The 19,889-nt window shown below is 37.2% G+C and overlaps 1 long non-coding RNA gene across 1 annotated transcript; it reads right to left on the bottom strand.

The window, feature by feature from the left end:
• Positions 1–11,603: 11,603 nt before the first annotated feature.
• Positions 11,604–15,420, bottom strand: LOC121071379. Its single transcript, XR_005820556.1, has 3 exons — positions 14,945–15,420; positions 14,306–14,363; positions 11,604–12,633 (listed from the first exon to the last, which is right to left on the bottom strand). It is a non-coding gene; the product is annotated as an uncharacterized LOC121071379 (long non-coding RNA).
• Positions 15,421–19,889: the final 4,469 nt, after the last annotated feature.

Raw genomic sequence — 19,889 nt, 5'->3', positions numbered from 1 at the left:
TCGATGAGTGTCTGCCTGCTAGTACAGTATCAACAAATAACAAATCCAAAAGCAATGGGCACTTGCTAGATGTAGAAAGGGTGGTTTGAAGTTCTTTTATATGAGGAATATTTCCAAAAAAATACCAACGCTTAAGGCTAAATTCTACCCAGCCAATTAAAACTTGTAATAATTTTTATTTAAACTGCATTTCCTTCTTATATGTGACTGCAAAAAGCTCAAATTTGCAAAACGCTTACCCAGCAAGCATAATGGAGTGACCTGGGACCTTAGCAGGTATTTCATTCATAATATGAATTATGTAGGTTAATACCTACATACTGAAAGATGACAAAGGAGATCAGTCAGAGACAGAGAGAAGACAAGAAAGCAAGAGACTCCAGAAGTTGCAGCCAAATGCACTTCCTCACCCTGATTTATGTCTCAGTCCACCTTCAGTCTCCTCCAAGTTCATTGCGCTCCTGTTTTTTGCCATAGATTCTGCACCTGTCACAGTCTATAGAAAGTGATCAGGACCTCATAGCCTATCTGTGTATTGCTTTTCAAATTTAGTATCACAACTGCTACCATACCACTGCCATGAGCAGTTGCAAATCTATTACCAATGACCTCTTCTGGCAGTGTTTCTAGCACACTGCCGTAACCTTAAATTTAATTTATTTCTCTACTGCAAGTCCTTTAGCAAGGTCTCCAATTCACAACCACTTGTACTAATTCATGTCAAAGCCAGTTTCTAAAAACTTTTCAGACTGTTTCATACTAGGAACTGGATCTCTTCCCTTCTTCACTGCTTCTAATGTTCCTCCCCTTGAGTTCCCCTTTTTTATTTATGATTTTATCACGTTCCCCCATCTTCTATTTCATCACCCTCCTCATGTAATTCCCATCTTTTTACATATTTGAGAACTTTATGCTCTCCAGTAGATTGTTATGTGCAGCCATCTATATAAGATGATAAGAAGATAAGAGAAATGAGGACTCAAACTGTGTAGGGAAAGTTTTCCAGAGAAAAAAGAAACATACTTCTCTTCTTCCCCAACTAATGTGCAGTTGTAAGAAGATGAAATCTAATACATGTATCTTTTCTTTACTGGCATATTGCTTAGGATTGTCTTATTTATAACCCACCACATTACTTTGGTCTCACCAATCTGTATGAGCTGTCATTTGAAATCCACTACAATGCGCAGAGTTCAGTAATCTGAAACAAAAAGAACCTGAATCTACCAGCTGCTGGAAAGCCTTGTGTGCTTTTCCAGATTGCCTCTCAGCTGCCTTCTATTTTTCAGAATCAGCGACAGATGTCTCAGAATTACAGGAAAAGCAACAGCGAAGCTGTCTGTCCAAATTGCATTCTAGCTAAGGAACTTTTAATGAATTTGTTCTCAAATAGGAATACGTAGGGCTCTCTGAATCTGTGGTGTAAACAGAAAAAAAAAAAAAAAGCCACAATTGATAAATACATCCATCCCAAGAAATTCCATTTTACAAGTCTGATGAGTTCTGCTGCTGTAGAAGGAAAAAAATGAAAACTATAGATTTATTTTTCAGAAAGACAGTATCTGAATCATCATAAACAAAACATGTCACAAATAATTGTAAAACAAAATAATAAATCGTAATCATGAAACAAAACATTTTAATCAACAAAAAATATATTTTCTGTTTCTGAGTATTTTCAGGGTTTTTACCTTTTAGCCAAATTCAGTAGAAAAATATTTTTATCTCAACTTTTTCAAAGGATGGAAAAATTACTAAGATTTTGATCATCAAAATAAAGTTTCTCTGGAGTCTTGCTGACCATTCGGATCCCTCAGGTATTAAGTGACTAGCTAGAAATTTGTAGGAGTGTAGACAAAACTGTTCTTTTTTCCACAAAGCAGTCTGATAAAAGGACTTTATGCAATAAGAAAAACATACCACAGATGTAAATGTATATATTGTTGCTACATATCATGGTGCAAATCCAAATTTTATATACTTTTTACAATTTATTTCTCTTTACGTTCAATTAGAATTGAGGAGAGAGGTAAAGCAAACACCGGACCAAAATTTTTTCTTTCATGATGGCATCATAACATGAGTAGATATTTTTGTGCTGGCAACAGATAGGATTTTTTTTTTTTTCTACTGGCTTTTGTGAATGATTAATTGCATAGTATGTTTTAGAAAGAATATACAAATATTTCCAAAAATAATTTCCTATAACATGTTAAATCTTCAGTAATGTAGTCTTCATTTCAGTCCAACATTCTCATAACATGTTGAGTACAATTCAGAAGATTTCATACCAGACAGACATTTGTCATTTTAACAATAAAATGTGTAACACGATAACAGTACTGACATGTACATAACAGATTTTTCAGATCTCAGAGAGCATTTTCTAAGCTAATCCTATTGCGTACACACAGGGTGAAAAAATACCATAGAGAAGAAGCAGAGTTCAACTGAAGTGAAAATAGCAAAACCACATTTTGAGCCATTCTAGAATGCTTGGCGTTGGAAACAATTTGAAGGCACTAAAAGGGGATTACTTGTAGGGTTTAATAATTTCCTAAATAGTATTCTAGAATGACATTGGGGAATGTTTTCTACTAGTATTGTTTTATCTACTGAAGAAAACAAACCAGGGTGTACCTCATTTTTCTTGTAAAGAAGCTCTGTTTTGGACAAGGCTAAACATTTACCAAGGCATTAGCAAGAAGTTTGTACTGTCTCTTCTATACATTTCCTGTAAATAATCAAAGGATTTCACACTTTGCTTAACATGCTTCATAACTATCACAGAAAAATGTAGGGTTGTTTCTGGGTTACCTCTAGAATAGAATGCTTGATTTCAAATGTATTAAAACAATTCGTTCTAGTTAAGCCATCCTTAACACAGGAAGACCCGTTACTGGCTCAGTCAACTTTGTAATTACTTATGTTTGCTATATAGATTTGAATTGGGCATGATTTTTCTTTCACTTGAGTCCCCCTGGCTGTCTTGTTTTCATATTTTCTTCCTTAAAATAGAATGGCACTTTTTTTTTCTTCACATTCTACTGATTTCAACAGAGATACAATGATGTCAGTCAGTCAAAAAATCTGGGCTGTTTTCTTTGTACTACTTGCTAGAGATGCACCTTCATTAGACCGTATGACATTTTGAAAGGTAATGTAAAAAAAAAAAAAAAAAAAAAACCAAACAAACAAACAAAAACCTCTGAAATATTAATCATGTGATGAGATACCAAAATACTGGTGTCACATTTTCAAGTAAAACTCATGTATATTTCACCTGAACAAAATCTCTCAGCCAACATTTGATTTCAATTTATTTATGGACTTATCCCAACTTTTAACTTACTTTTTTTTCTGAATTTGACTAGATATGCAGTCTGTGGGTCTGCAGGCCAGGTCCATAATTTCATACTAATGTACTGATGTTGAAGACAATGAAATTACATAAAATACTTGGATTTTTTCCTGAGTAAATATACATTTTATTTTAGAATCTCACAGTTTGTCCAGTAAACTATTCCTGTGCTATAAACAGACTAGGTTGGTGTTAAAATTCACTGAGACCTGACATTAAATAAAAACAAATTAACAGCTAAATAATCCTAAACTGTTTAAGTCAAATTTAAATTAGTATTTCATATAAAGATGTTCAATGTGTCCTGCAGATAAAGTAAGAGCTGTGGAGCCACATACTCTTGCATTTGAAAAGTCTCTCAGGGATAGCTAAAATTGTGTTTGTTGTCATTCTTCCTGTAAGAATGGCCCAGACAGAAACTGTCCTGAATCTGGGAACAACGATCGACTCGGGGGAACCATTACAAAACCTGGGAAAAAATCTGAAAAAGTGTGTTAGAATTGAAAGGTTAAATGAAGATTTAAAGGATAGGTCACTTACCTAAAATCTCAGTGACTCAAGATCAGAGGAAGTACCAGATGGCATCAATGAAAATCTCATTGGCAAGAAGTTCACCATTTAAGTCATTTGGGGAAAATGTTGCTGAAAATACATTTTTAGTCTGTTGCCTTAAGCACAGTAGGAGTTCAGGAAAAAAAAAAAAAAAAGTTTAATGGTTCATAAAGGGATTACTTCCCCGTTAAATAACTCCTAAAATAATACACAAAACACAACCAAAGGCAGTCACCACAAAAAACATCTAGATACTTTTCTATTTTGCAAAACAGTACCAAAACTACAGGCCACGTTGTTGCCTCCAGAGGAATTACACTACTGAAAAATGATAGTTTCTCAGTGCAAAATGTCTTGGATAGACCAAGATATTGGACAGATATCTGACAAAGCTTGACATTCACGAAAAGTCAAATAGAGTGTACTGCCCTTCAAAATGAGAAAAAATGGCCCTAGAACAAGGAACTCGGTTAAACTCAGTAAATACAAGGAAAACTTGCATGCAGAATGAGTTTGCTAAGTCAGCCGTATTTTACAGAGAACACTGGCACACAGACAGGGTCTGGCACTGACATTATCTTCCACTAGAGATAACCAGGACCAAGGTTTCTAGGGATTCAAACTATATTCAGACTGACTGACAGAGCTAAAGGGAAAATAAAAATAGCATGTTTATTTAACTTTGCTTAACTGCATGACGCTTGGAGACCACATCTGCCATGGCCTTGAGCGCACTTCCAGCCCATACTATGGCTGCCCAGCAGCCCCTGGGTTCCCCCCTCCCTGCCCATGTCCAGGCCCTCACATCAGCCCTGGGGCCATCAGCCCCTGTCCCAACAAGCCCGTGGCAGAGCCAGGCTCCAGCTCCACAGCCCTGCTCTGCCCAACCATGGGCCCCTCCAACCAGGACAACCCATGGGCTGAAGTTGGCACATCCCCATCCCCATGACCCTGCCCAGCCACGTCCCCTCCCAGGGCCATGTCTGAGCCTGTTTCCCCTCACTATCCTTGTTCTTGATCCCCACCTGAACTTTGTGTCTCAGTCTGGCCTTGTTGTTATGGGCCTGCTGGACACCAGCGGATCTGCCCAGCAGATGGACTTCTTGACCTCAGACTTGACTCATCACCATGATATTCCATTATGGAGTGGAGTATGGATACTCCATCTGGACTCTTGCTCAGATCTGGATCAGATAACCACCATTTCCACACCTGGCCTGAGCCTCCCTTAGGCCTGGGACCTGCCTGGCAAGATCCCTGTCCTACCCCACTTGCAATGTTGTCCCCTGTGGCTCCCCATCCTCTAGGGAGCAGCCAGCTCTCACTGCTCTCTGATATGCATGGAAACTACTAGATTCAGGTTCAACTGGCCACAAAACCAACCTGTCCTGAAATACCATAATTACTGTCTTCAACTTGCACCCAGAGAATGTAACCTAATGCGGTACTCATTGCTGGCTGCTTGCCTGTCAAGATGCTAATTAGAAACACCTGACATCATCCTCTTGTCCATTAAGAAAGCACAAGTGTTTTCAAGGTGGCAGACTGACTCATTTGCAGTGCTTTACTCCTTGTGTAGAAGCAAGAGCTCAAAGAAAGAAGCAAAAGCTCAAAGTCAAGTGTATTTTAAAAAAGTCTTGCTTGTGTACCCAATGTATATATTATTTTGTGTCCTTTGTTCAGAAACTGTTGTTGTTAGTCATATCAGATACAGATCATTCCTTCTGTTGTGAGTTCATAAAACAGTATTGGAGACTATTAAACTCAGGATGAAAATGCCAAGTACTTATTTTACTAAAAATAAAGTTGTGTAATTCATGGTTCTGCAAAAAACAGAAATCTCAAAATACACAATAATATAAAATATTCAAATCTGTCTAAATTAAGTTCAAAATGTGTATTTTCAAAACCATACAGGCTCATCTATTGGTACCTATATTTTCACCAAGAAGTCCTCCAAATTTTTACCAGGTTACTAGGTAGCATACCTAATCATACACAGCATTTAAACCTATATGTATCTCTGTCAAGCATAACTTAGTACAAAGGCTGGGCACACATCATGATGGCAGTTCCCAACAGTGTTCAGAACATGTACTGGATTTTGAGATGAAGTTGCTGCCTTTAAATTATTTGGAGTCCCTCTTACTCTGTCCCACTGAAGTTGTTCTGCATAATGACACATAAAAATCAGAGGATCGGGAAAAGAATGTAAAGTTTGATAATACTGCTTTGAGGTTCAAAACACTTAACTGGCAAATGGAGGGAAAGTCCTGCTTTACATAGACATTAGGTTAAAATAATAAAAGAAGATGCCCAGGACACCTGCAGCCAAGTATACCTAATGGATTGCAGAGTCACGTTTCATCTCTTTTGTATTCTCTCCCTTTGCTTTTTCATACCCAGAGGTCCACATCCAACAGAATGATGGAGAAATTTATCTGTTAAGCTTCAAAGGCATTACAGTGCTTAGGATGCTACCTAACAGCTGAAGAGAGCATTAAATTTATATTGCACATCCCAGCAGAGTACTCTAATCTGTAATAAAAGGGAGAAGCAGTTGCCTCTTCTCTACCTCCACCTCCTTTTCTATGCCCAGGTGCACTTAAAAATGAACTCAATGACAGAAACAGTAAAGAGTAAGTCCTGTATAGATTCTCAGGAGGAAAAGATACAGTCAAACTCTTCAAGAATTTCAGGTTCTGTCTCCCAAATGAGCAGGGCTTCTATCTGCCAGATACACCAGCTGAAGCATACCAACTCCAGAAAGGAAGGGGGTTTCAGACACATCACAGGATTAGTGCTTCCAATACATTAGCTCTAAAGGTCTTGTCATTACTTCAGCTTTTTCTAGCACGTTCCAGTGCCTAAACCATCTCGTACATTTAAGGTGGAACCAAAACATCTATGTCAATTCTCTAGATTTCTGAGTGACAGGCAACTAAAAATTAGCTACTTCAGCACCTCAAGCCTTAATTTTAGCATACTGCAATTATTTCATGGAACTAGCAATTAAAATCTATGATGGCTTCAAAATACACTCAATTTTAAAGGTAAAGGCCATTAATACATCATCTCTTGTAAAACATAAATCGTGTCATACCTTTTGGAAACTGAAAAGAAATACTACACCTCCTGTAAGTCATCTGCTCTGTTTCCTTTTTCTCTCGTTGATGATCAAGCTGGTTCCCACTGAAGGCCCTATGACATATCAAATGAAAATTATCTATATGACTGCTGTAGGAATTACATACACTATCTACCACACTGCTATACCGATCATACTTCTATGAGTTCTAAGTGCCCAAATGCAAGAAAAATGGGCATTAATTACAGAAGCTCAGAAAGGTTATTTTATGTATGAGAGACAGTCATGATAAAAAAGCTTAAGGGGTTGATACAAACCACACTGAAATTGTTAATAAACTGTCTTCGTAGACTTTGGAGTAAGCCCACAAATAGCTATCTATAGATATTGCTTTCTTATCAGATTAAGGAGGACATAACTACTATTTATACTTAAATAAAAAGCCTAAATGCCCAAGAATAAAGAAATATTTATTAAGTTTAACCGTAACTAGCTAATTTACTCTGGGCATTATGTATCACTGTATACCCTACAAACCTGTTAATTTAGGTTGTCATCTACAAAGAAAACTGCAAGAAGGCAAATCCCAGCAGAAACTGGACAGTTAACACCTTAGGGCTATTCATATTGAATTAAGTGATTGAAATTATTTTGTTGATAGAATTCAATAGCAACAGGAAGCGAGTGAAATGCAATACAAGCATAAAATACATTCAAGATAAATAACAGGATGAATCCTGAAAATACCATGTCTCAGCATATTCTGAAAATTAAATAAATTGGGCTGCAAGCAGATAAACTAAGTAAGCCCTTAGAGCTTGACATACCAGGAGGAAAAGCTAGAATATACATTGTGTTAGCTACCAACCTGCTTCTATCCTAAAGTTAGTAGCTTTCTATCTATAAACACAGGTCTTCCACTTTGGTATTACCAAGTTCCTAGTTACTAGCAAATGTTAATCTCCCAAAATTCCTGTGAGATTTTTATAGGTAGGCAATGAGACATTATATAAGGCTAAACAGGAAACTTTTGGTCAATCTGAAAATGAAAAATGAATCTTAGAAGTATTACTCCAATGTTTTAAGCTTCTGTCTGGTAGTCCTCAAATTTTCCACTTATTACTCCATTCCTACTGGCGTCTTGGGACATGCAATTTTACAGACGACCATAAAAACTAGTTTGAAAATGATAACATTACACCACACTACCTTCGTAGGCATATCTGTCAGCAAGATCAAATAGTTGTTGTAATGATGAAATCACTTTGCTCAACCAGATTCTCCAAGCTGATCAGCTTGAAAGTCATATAACGTTCTACTGGTTTCAGCAAAGCTATATCCAGCTGAAGCCATAGAGGAGTGAGATTCCAAGTTAAATTATTAGCAAGGAAAGGAAATATTGAAGGGCTTACGTCTTTGAAAAAAATCTCTCTACAATATTTAAATGAAAAGAGAAAAGATCTTGGAATTCCGCTTAGCACAGAAACACGAGTGGGTTGAAAATCACAATAGCTTTACTTAAACTCTCATTTCGTCTTTTGGATCTGGAACTGTTATGAAAATGCAGTTAGTTATCAAAATGTCACTGATGCCAAACCAACTAATATGATGTCACAAGCAGATTAATTATTTAAGCTGGGAAAATGTCATGTGGAGTAGATGAACTCTGAAAGAAAAACTAAAGGAAGAAAAGATCCTGTTTTACATGGTATCATAGAAAATTGAATCATCTAAAAGAATGTTAGAAATTATAAATGTAAGGTTAGATATGCTTGTTAGTAAAATGTAAATCGAGATAAACATGAGGTTGTTCCTTTTGAATATTCATGACTGTGAATGACCTTTTACTTGTAAAGCATATTAATTTAAATGATTAAATATAGCATACACCAGCCTCCATCTATTCTTATCTATTTATCATATTTCACTACTCTTACAGGAAGTTAAAGAAAATGAACTTTAAAGTATTATAAAAGCACAGCTTGTTTAATAATGATCTCTAGATTCACTGTGGCAGACACTACCTATTTTTCTGTTCCTGTCATCTGAGAACAAAAAAAATGTGAAAGAATAAAAGAATCAGTGCTAATCATCCTAAACTACTTAACATCATTCAGAATCAATCCCTCCTATAAGCAAGAGATCATTTCTCACTGTAGAATTACACACCACTACTACTGCTGCAGACCTAGTTTCTAATACTAGCACAAACTGTGTGAAAAGAAGTTCTGTTAGAATGAAGTTAAAAGAAGCTTTGTTACAACATTAGTAATGAAAGATGTTTGGAGTGGTTTAGAATGTAACATAAATTCTTTTTAACCTAGCTGCAGAATTGTATATGGCCTGTATAAAATGGTAACCAGTTTGTAAATGTATTTCAGTGATTAGTTTCAAAAAGATGAGCAAAAAAATACACAGAAAATGTAAGAAAATGGAGAAGTGTAACATGAACATGAGTAATTATTGTTTCAGTTAATTCTAGTGTTGGTCTAGTTATTCCAGAGCTGCTACAAAATCTACTTTTTTATCAGATATGGAAAAAATGATGACGAAACAAGAAGGCTTATAAAACTCAGGTGCTCCTTGGAAGAAGTGTGTTTGGGGATGTTTCGAACAGTGGTCTCCAAAGTGAAACATGCAAGACAATCCACTGGGATGCAGGAATAATGTATTTTTGTACTATTGAAAAGCAAAACAAATTTATTTTAAATAGCATTATTTCATCTTTGTGCCACTCTTTTTCATTGGTACTTCTGTACATTTTATCGTGTAGAGAATATAGTAGTATATTCATATAATTTATATATTAATAAGTATACATATACTGGGCGGAGATGCTTGAAATGTTTTTGATAGGAGTGCATGCTAAAAACAAAAACAAAAACAAAAAAAAAACAAAAACAAAAAACAGTTTGAAGATCCCTGGTCTAGAACACTTCCTTCTGAAGTTCCATTCCCATATGGAAGTCATAAACACAAAGATGGAGTCCAAAACCTGACCAAAAAAAAAAAAAAAAAAAAAAAAAAAAAAAACATTGTAAAGAGATGCTTATAGAGATCACTTGACATTCCAGTTCCCAGTGTGTCTGTCACAAGTCCTTCTGAGATTTGACATCACAGACACTGCCTTGACACAAGAAGTGCTCTGTGGTATCAACCAGATAAGAAACAGAGCAAAATGAGGAGCAAAATAACTACAACTCCACTGTTCCCAGGAAAGAAGCTGCTAGATTTCAGCAATAACTTTAAAATGTTTGTACATTTCAGGTTCCATTTTACCAGTTAGTACAATTGTTGTTGGAAGACAGACAGTAACATTTACGACTGATTTCAAAAAGCTTATTCTGTGTGAGAAAAGAACATTACCACAGACATATTTTAAAAGCAGCTTTCAACAAATTTTTTTTTTTTTTTTCAAAAGTTTGTTTCAATACTGTTTGGTTATTGTGGAGCTATAAACGAGGGAAAAAAGAGAAAATATCCAAGTAATTCTGCTTGTGCTGAATAGGTCAAACACAAAATTATTCTTTTGCTCCAGCACTTTGAAGGCTCCCTACAGGCAATCCACCACATGAACCACAAACTTGTTCTAGGTTTGAGTTTGGGTGCATTTATTTCTCCTTCATCTTCCTTATTCAGAACACATACTATGGTCAGTCAGAATCACATATTTCCACTTTTTATCTTAAAATGCATTTTAGATAGACGTTAAATCTACTCTACATTATGTTACAGCTGTTTGGAATGCCATAGCAAAATTCACATCTACTCAGTTCAGTGATAATACACAGTGGCAGTTAAATGTTTCAGAGAACAGAATTAATAAAAAAAAATAATTAAACTTCTATTTATCATCACCTAATTCAGCATAAGATGATGCTTGATGTTTGAGGCCAACTGGGGACAAGGGTCTTTTTGAAATACTATCCCTGTTCACAGCTTACGTGATCTTTTTTACTATTCAAGATTCACACCCTGAAAACTTCTTCTAAGGATTCAAACCCCTAGCTATTCTGATAAAAAACAAAGACTTCAGTTATGGCAAACTTTATTTTACAGTGTCCTTTCTATTGCAGTAGCTTACTGGCAAATATGAATTCAATTGTCTTCTGTTCTGAAAAGAGCAAAAGAAATTATCAATCATACTTACCCTTCCCTTTGTCAAATTTTAGACATGCAAATGGTGGAATGATTAGAACCTCTCAACAGATTGGCTCTACTTTCTTATTTTTACAGAATACATAATTTTCCCCAAATACATTTTCAAAAATAGCTAAGTAGTTTGGGGATTTTCCAATATCCAACCTGAGGTAGACGTTTTACATGAAAAATCTCTGACCAAATGGCCACAGTTTTGGCAAAAATAGAGGAGGTCTCTAACGATCAAGGCCAGTCTCCAGCTGCCATAGAGACCCATGCAATCAATTAAACCTCTTCAAACTGCCTTCTAGGTGTGATCATTCCTGTAAAATGCAGTTACTATCACCCTGGCAGCTGGTCACTATACAATGTCTTTTGAAGCAAGAAAGAAAACTTTTAGAAAACAAATCTTGTTTTCAAATATTTACTTACTATTATATAAAGATAACAGAACCAGCAAACATGGGACATAAAAAGCAAAATAAAAAATACTTTCTCTATAGACCTATTCAAATTCTTGGAAATCACAAGTATTACAAGTAAATGGTTGGATAATGCTTAGTGTTCAATGGATCATAAAAATATGCCAAAACAGAAGGACAAAGTAGGAGATAAGGAAAGTGTTTACAGAAATTCTTTCTTTATTTAATATACTTGAAATCAGTGCATACAGCCCACCCATCAGCAATGTTGTTCCACTGAAAAACTGTTGTTCACAAGAAATTAATACAAAATAACATCATAATACAAAATATTTCTAAAGTCTATTGCAAAGGAAATAAACTAAAAAGGCACCGAAACATATATATGAAAACACGGACACTCCAAAGACCTCAGATCAGAATTTTACTTCTCTTACTATTGAGCAATGTACACTGGAGATTAAAACATTCACAAAAATAAATTTCCAATTCAGAATCTATTCTTCTTGGGTGTCTTAGTCGCACCCATTAGGTGCATTCCATCATCTCCCACTTAAATAGATTTTGACACTAAGCTCAAATCCTGAGATAAGCACTTAGCTACCTTCTCCATGTACACAGTATCATTACCCATTTTGAAAACAATAGCTGCAACTTGTATTTTATATTCTCAGAGACAAGCCTCTGAAGTGTTAAGGTTTCTAGACACTCTAAAGAGAAATGTAAACACTGAAATACTAAGAAAAAAAATTTGGAGTTAAAAAATATGAGATTAATAGAGTAAACAATGAAATTCCATTGTATACAGTTGAGTGCTTGTCTGATGCAGGGCTGTCCTCATTGCTTAACACGGGGACTTGCCATTGCGCACATTCTGAGCACACTGCCTCCCCAGACATGCACCCTTCAGCAATGCTTCACTTAATTCATCTAGTCCTATTAAAGTAGCCAGAGGAGAAAGGAATCCATGAAGGGCACACATGAGTATGCTTATGGGCCAGCCAAGAAACACCAGGACAATGAGCCAAAAGAATGACCACACTATGCAGTTGCAGTCTGTCATCTGAAACCTAGCAACAGAGGAAAGAAGGGTTAACTTTGATGGCAAATGTATATAGAAATATACAGATAAAACTCAATTTTGTTTGGAAAATCTTATTTTGAGGGGTAAAGGGTATTTTCAGCCAAGAAAAATTTGTTTCCTATATTTAACAAAAGTCTGACATAACAAGCACTAAGTCACATATGCCTCCTGGGAAACTTCCTAAGGAGGAAAGGAAAATATCAGATTCCCTTTAATGAATAGTCTTCTAGACTAGAATGACTTGGATGCAAATTCTTAAAATAGCTCTACAAGTTGCAACGTTCTGTTTATGCATGAGAAAATAGAGCTACAGATGAAAAAATAATTGACGTTTAGAACATAATGCAATACATTAGGAAAATCCTGAGGTCCAGAAAATAGGTGGCCCATGAAGCTGCAGAACTTCACAGGTTGTCAACAGGTAACCAACCTATGGAGGATGCCTCCCACTGCTTATTCTCTGGTTTAATGAGAAATAGTTGCACACAATTGTAACCAGCTTAATTTTTACTGTCTGCTGGTTCTTTTCATTATCACTTACTCTCTGTGCTGAGCTTTGAGAATATGTGCTTTTTTTTTTTTTCTAAGCAGATCCATCAAGCCTATCATCCACCAAGACTATTAACAGACATCTCCCCAGTGACTGAGAAGTGTCATGAGCTGTCAGAGCATTTTATTTCTGCCTTGTTCATTCTTTCAGCAATCTGGGAAAATGCAGATTTAGTTATATGTATGAAAATGCTACACAATCCAAAGCACAACCTGGAATTTCCAGCTAGTCTTGTGAGATGTGCTGCAGCTAAATAAACCAAGAAAAAAAGTGAATTGACCATACATAAAGCACTGGACCATTTCTCAGTACTTTACTTTAATGATTCATAATTGGGATTTTATGGCAAAAATATAAATTGTTGGGATACTGAGGAAATTCTTTTAATATAAAAAAAAATCATTTAATATGTACATCTTGGTTATAATAGGATTACTAAACACCCATATATAAAAATATGTATATATAAATATAAATATATTCAAATATATATATAAACATAAATATATAAATATATATAAAGGTGATAAAGTATACATTGAGGAGAGGGAAATGGAAACAAAAGGTAGAGTAGAGAATTTTATTTTTTTTTCTCAGCCTAGTGAGCTATCACTGCAGGTGGTAAAGTATTATTGGGTTAGATAGGTTGTTCTAATTCAGATGCTAATAAAATGCATGAACACAGCAACAGACTGCTCTGATGCTCAGACTCTCATGAAAGAGTAAGCAGTGCCATGTAACATGATAGTAACTCTGGAGTTGAGGATATCCTAAACAGTTCCACTTAGCATTGTTTCATTTACAAAACATTTAAAATATATCCAGAAAGAATAAATATGACCAGAAATATTTTTTTTATTGAATAACATAATTCTACCTAGATAGTGACTCATGGACTAATTTCATACTAATGTTTCATACTAACATCCTAATGCTGTTTCTCGATTACTATTTAGGTGAGACAACAGTAGCATACAAGCAGCACACAGAGAAAGGATGACATGCATTTATCTGCTGAATTTACCCAGCCTTATGATATAGTTCTGAAAAGCATACAAATGTGTCAATTATCAGTAAAACCAGAAAAATATATGGCTAATAGCCTTACCTTTAAAGCACAACTCTATGGTCCTTTAAATGAGCAGAATTTTTCTTCCAGTCATACACTAAAGCAGAAAAGCAAGATAAACACCTTGTTTGACAAAAGCCCTTTCCTCCTCCTTTCTCACCTTAACTCAACCAACCCCCAGTAACCAACATGGACTCTGCCAGTGGCTTAAATGCTAGGCCGGGTACTGAGAACAGTGGGCTGCTTCAAACACCAAATGTCCCAAATGTCTTCCACAAATTGAGGCACCCCCATGCCTGGCCTTCCCTGACAGTCCCCCACAAACCTTCTACCTTGGGTGATCTTTGTGTGCAAAACACACCGCAGATGAGGACAGGCCCTCACGGCTGTGCATCAGCCTCCTCCTCGGGGCAGGGGATTTCACACACACACAATCGCAGAATGGCTGAGGTTGGAAGGGACCTCTGAAGATCATCTAGTCCAACCTCCCTGCCAAGCAGGATCACCTAGAGCACGTTGCGCAAGATAGCATCCAGGCAGGTTTTGAATATCTCCAGAGAAGGAGACTCCACAACCTGTCTGGGCAACAAGATCACACCAATTTCACCACACCAAGGCCAACCTGGTGTCACCTGGGCCAGCAGCCAAGGGCAAGGTGTGGGACCAACGTTGCCTCACCTGGGGCAGCGGCTCTGCAGGACCTGGGGTGATGTGAAGCAGCCAGTGCCTCTGCTGGCAGGGGTGGTGGAAAAGAGCCACAGGGAGCACCAGGTCCCACCACGCCTTCACCTCAGGGCAGACCCCTGAGTAACTCCTCACGCCAAGCCCTGGTTACAGAGAGGGAAATACAAGCTGTTTTCCAGCCATCTCTTAACCTCTCCTCCCTTCAGCGCCACCTTCCAACGGCCAGGCCCCAGCCGTTGAGGCTGAGTGGGCCCAGTGGGCCAAGGGGTGCCAGCCGCCAGCGGGAGCTTCGAGGTGGCCTGGGCCTGGCTGTGAGGGAGGGAAACACCAGGAGGGAGATCCCTGGGGCTCAGAAACCCTGGGCAAAGCAAAAAGCAGGCGGTGGTGGAGCTGTTGCTTATGAAGAGGTGGTGGTACAATCACGTCCACTCAAAAATAAGTGAATAAATAAAATAAATATAAAAAAAATCAGCACTGAAGCTGCTAAGCAAGTGTTATCATTGAAAATGTAGGTGTATGAATGTTGTGATGTTCCCAGTTGTAATGTTACTGGTATTCCAGCTGAAGTTTTAAACACCCAGTGAACTTAAGTGGAAGAATGAATTTAAATAAACTGCACAGGACATAGCAAAACACTGGTATTAAATCTTCGGTCTCTTCTTCACTGTACAGGTCCTTACTGTTGGAAAGCTTATTTTTTTTTCTCCTGATAGAAAACAGACTAATCTTCACTCTGAGCATGTACTCACTGAATAATGTTGTAAAGTAGTGTTCAATTTCTGATCAGCTTTGGTAAACAAGCTAGCGAATTAAAACTGTCTTCAGACATCTCAGGTGTCAGTATAATCAAGCTGTCGTAAATCTGCCTTCAAGCCAGAAAAAGAAAATACAGTCTTTGTTGTTCTATTGAATGACTTCCCTATTCTGAGCAGATTTTACTATGTTGATAGTCCATAAAATTTAATAATAACACTAGAAATATGTTAAAGACTTTTCTCAGAAATATCAAAAAGATCATTGCAATTGTTCCTTATCCCCAACATCACTGGTTTGAAAAGGGTGTTGTAAGACTCACTGCTTTTTCTTCAGCTATTCTTATCTGTGCAGTCTAGAGCTAGACCTGAAAAAAAAAAAAAAAGACTTTTGAGACTGTCATGGGACGTAGACATAAAAATCTAAAACTGTACCCTGAAAAATCTGCACAAAATCCTGTCTAATCCCAAGAGGCTGTATGGCTCATGAGAGGCCTTGATGTATATAGACCAAATTCAGAGCCAGGAAGCAGCAAACAAGGTCACTGGAAGTTTGGCAATTTAGGCAGATTACCTTAATACACATTTCTACTTACATGCACAGTGATTCCTTTTCACATTACATCTTTCACAGGCATACTATATCCATTCCAGAAAGCAAACATGGTTGATGTCTTTTCTCTCAACTCTGTGTGATGTGATCAGATTGCAAAACGCTGCAGCAAAAACCAGCAAAACTCAGGCAGCTAACAGTTACCAAGTAGGAAGAAAAAGGTCTGGTCACCAGCAGACTGAGATAGTGAACTCATGTCAGAAGGTGGAAAGTAAGGGTAAGATTCCCACTTAATGCTTAGCTGGCTGACTTGAGAAAGAAAGCTTTTTCTCTGCTTGCATGAGGTTGAGAAGAGTCATAAGCAACAGCCTGTTCCCTACCTTCTCAAAGGAGAAAGGTAGCCTAAGGTGGAGACAGGTGCCAGCTGGAAGACTGTTTGATCAAAGCAGATGAGGGAAAGACTAAGGATATCCATGACAAGTGAGTCCAGTAACAGAGATCTCCTTGATCCCAGGATTCTTGACCTGGTTTTTAGCTTTGGGTCCCATCAATGTACTCACTGTTGTCTGCTAATTCTCTTGGAACAGTGCTACAATCTAGATTCTGAAATTGACATATGAGACATCCCAAACCCAAAATCACTTATAAATGCTCCAACTGGGCTGTCGGTTACCTAAACTTTCTTGTTTGTATTCTTTGGGATAACATGAAGGGAGAGTGAGAACAACTCAGTGTATGAGTCAGTGACCTCATTCTCTGAGAGCGCCTTTCCAGACTCCAAAACAGAACTCTTGAGATACAGCGATCATCTTTATATCCAGTAATGGCCACCCCGCCTTCACAGGAATATTGTTTTTTAACTAGCTCCTTACTATAGACTCCATTGGTATGTTTTACTGCTCTCCCCATAGGTACAAACTGCTGCACAGAAGTTCTGGGAAGGAGTTGGAGCTGCTTGCCAGGATACAGTCAAAGTCAGTGCCCTAAACTTACTGTGATGCTTTTCTCCAGGAAAAGTTGAGTGCTTCACTGGAGTGAAGTGCAGCTGCGGTCTAAATGGCACCACAGAAAAGATCAAGATCTATTAGACACATGGGGTAAGAAATTTGCCATTTTCATACCCACGTAAAACCTGGTACATAAACATGCACACACACACATATTTCTGAACTAATCTTTAGTCAGCTGCACATCTATCCCAGTTTTTATATCTAAAATCACTAAAACCTTTTCCTACTTGTGCATATATACGTATATATTTGCAATTGTATTTATAGTTCATTTAAAAGATCTTGCTAGGTGAAACATAACTGTTATTAGATTCATAAATTAAAGCTAAAGCACTGTGGTATATACATGCCTTACTGCTATGCATTACGGGGCATATCATAATACGCTTACTGACCTCTGATCTAATGCCCACCCCCCTGAAAGAGAGCATGGACATATAGTCATTTATAGTTCTGTATGTTGTAATAATACCAAAAACATTTTAAATCCTGATTTAAACTAGTAATTTACTGGATTAGCTTTACCTTATATTAAGCAAAATACCAGGTTTCATACAGACAGCATCAAGCATATCATATTAGTTATTGTAATAAGAAATTCCCTTAAGAATTGACTCTCTTAAAAAAAAAATTACTGATACACAAGATGTGTGTGTGATCCCCTGATATTCATGTGGCTCATCTAAATCCACCACACTAGCTAAGTTTTTCTTTCCAGTTGATAACTGTTTCAGCTTGGAGTTACAGGGAAGGTACTGTGTCTAGGACCGAGAACCGAGATGAGTCAGGACCAGCAGCTGTCCTCAATGCCTCTTCTCATTACACAGTTCAGACTGACAGAGTGCCGGTGGGTGAACACTGCAGGAGCAGAGAGCAATCTAGGACAACTGCCCCATTCTGAAGTATCTATGTATGCAGGAGTACGATTAGCTCTTAGTACATTAGAGATCAGATGAGTTGAGGAACAGGGTATATGAAAATAGAAGTAGAAAAGTCCTTGCCTCTGTGCAAGCACTGCTGTGCAATGACTGAAAACATTGGTGTGTTATCACCACTATTTGCATCAAAAATCCAAAACACAGAATCATATAGGCCTCTACGAAGAAAATTAACTCCTTCCCAGCCAAAAAAAAAACAAACAGCAAGACAACACTTCTGCAGTTGGGCTTTTCTTTTTCCCTAATTGTCTTGTTTCAGTGTTCTTGCATGTGTCCTCAAGCAAAAGAGGATTACTGTTAAGGCTCTTTCTCCCCTTTATGACTCAGCATGCAAAACATGTGGTATGTCTCATTTTAGAAAATGTGGTATTGCCCGATAGGACATGATTGCTGCTGCCAAAAATCACTCCCAAAAATAGGGCAAGTCTGCACTGCTGTGGATTAAGGTCAGAAAGAGAATCTTAGTGCCTCTATGCTGAGCTTCCCTCTACCCACTTCTGCTGCCCCTAAACTACTTCCTTTACAGTAGTTACGATACATTATGTCCCTAATGACCGTCACATCTAAAAATAAGTGCTCTTGACACACAAGAGATGTCAGGCTAGCACAGCAGGATGCTGAAGCGTCTCTAGATGTGTAGCAGGGCTTCTCTTACGCTGGATTGCAGCAATTTAGGAATTCACACTTGATAAATGCAATAAGGGCGGCTTCTTTTTATCTCTCACAAACAATGCCAAGAGTGATATATTCCTGACCCTTATTTGGGTCTCTAGCTTATTCTTTTATGCTATTCTCTGGAATCATAAAATTCCAATGTTTCATCAGGCAAATGTACACTGTGGCTCTATATGCTTTTTTACAGATATCTATAGATGAACCATGTAATTGACAACAGTTGGCTCAACTTTTTGCTTCAGTCTACATTTTCCTAAAAATGAATCATACATGTATACAGAAATGCATTCTCTGTTTCCTCTGATAATGTTTTTCAAGCAAAGAGATAATGTCTGAACTCTGGAAAGTTTCTTACTTGTAGCTGAAATAACTCTTCTGCTTTTTATTTTTATCTTGTTTTCCAGACACAACAGCACAGCAACCAGCTTCTCTGCATTACACTTAACTAATGTTATTATTACTTGATTCAAAGATCCATGTCCTTGCTCTGTTTTTTTTTCCAAGGTGATAGAAAATCTAACAAAAGCTATATGAAACTATTTTTCTCAATAGCACCGTATTACATTATCCCTCATATGTGCCAGATTAAGCTGATTAAAGCCCTTCCAGAGAAAGGCCTGGAGAAATAATCTGCCCTTGTTACCTACCATAGGAGTGGGAAAGATCATTTTCTCATTCCAATAGCAGTATTTAGTGCCCTGAAATATTGCTATTTACAAACTGAGATTGAATAACACGGCAGGTATTGTTTCTTCCTCTTTTCTTGCATTCTTTTAACATAGTGATTGTGTAGATACATCTGATGGTAAGGAAAAACTTTGTTTTTGAAGGTTGAGAATTATACTTTTTCAGAAACCACACAAAAATTAGGCAAATGCATGGATTTACAGAGGATGCTTAGCTGAAAGACCTTTAAGGAAATTCTTTATTAATTTGCAATTTTAATAGCTTTCTTTTAAAATGTGTTTCTTAGTACTACAGCACACAAACATTGTACAGAGTTCTTTCTTT

The sequence above is a fragment of the Cygnus olor genome, chromosome 5 (assembly GCF_009769625.2).
Source record: "Cygnus olor isolate bCygOlo1 chromosome 5, bCygOlo1.pri.v2, whole genome shotgun sequence".
Classification (NCBI taxonomy): Eukaryota; Metazoa; Chordata; class Aves; order Anseriformes; family Anatidae; genus Cygnus; species Cygnus olor.
This window is presented reverse-complemented; position numbering and strand designations above follow the sequence as displayed.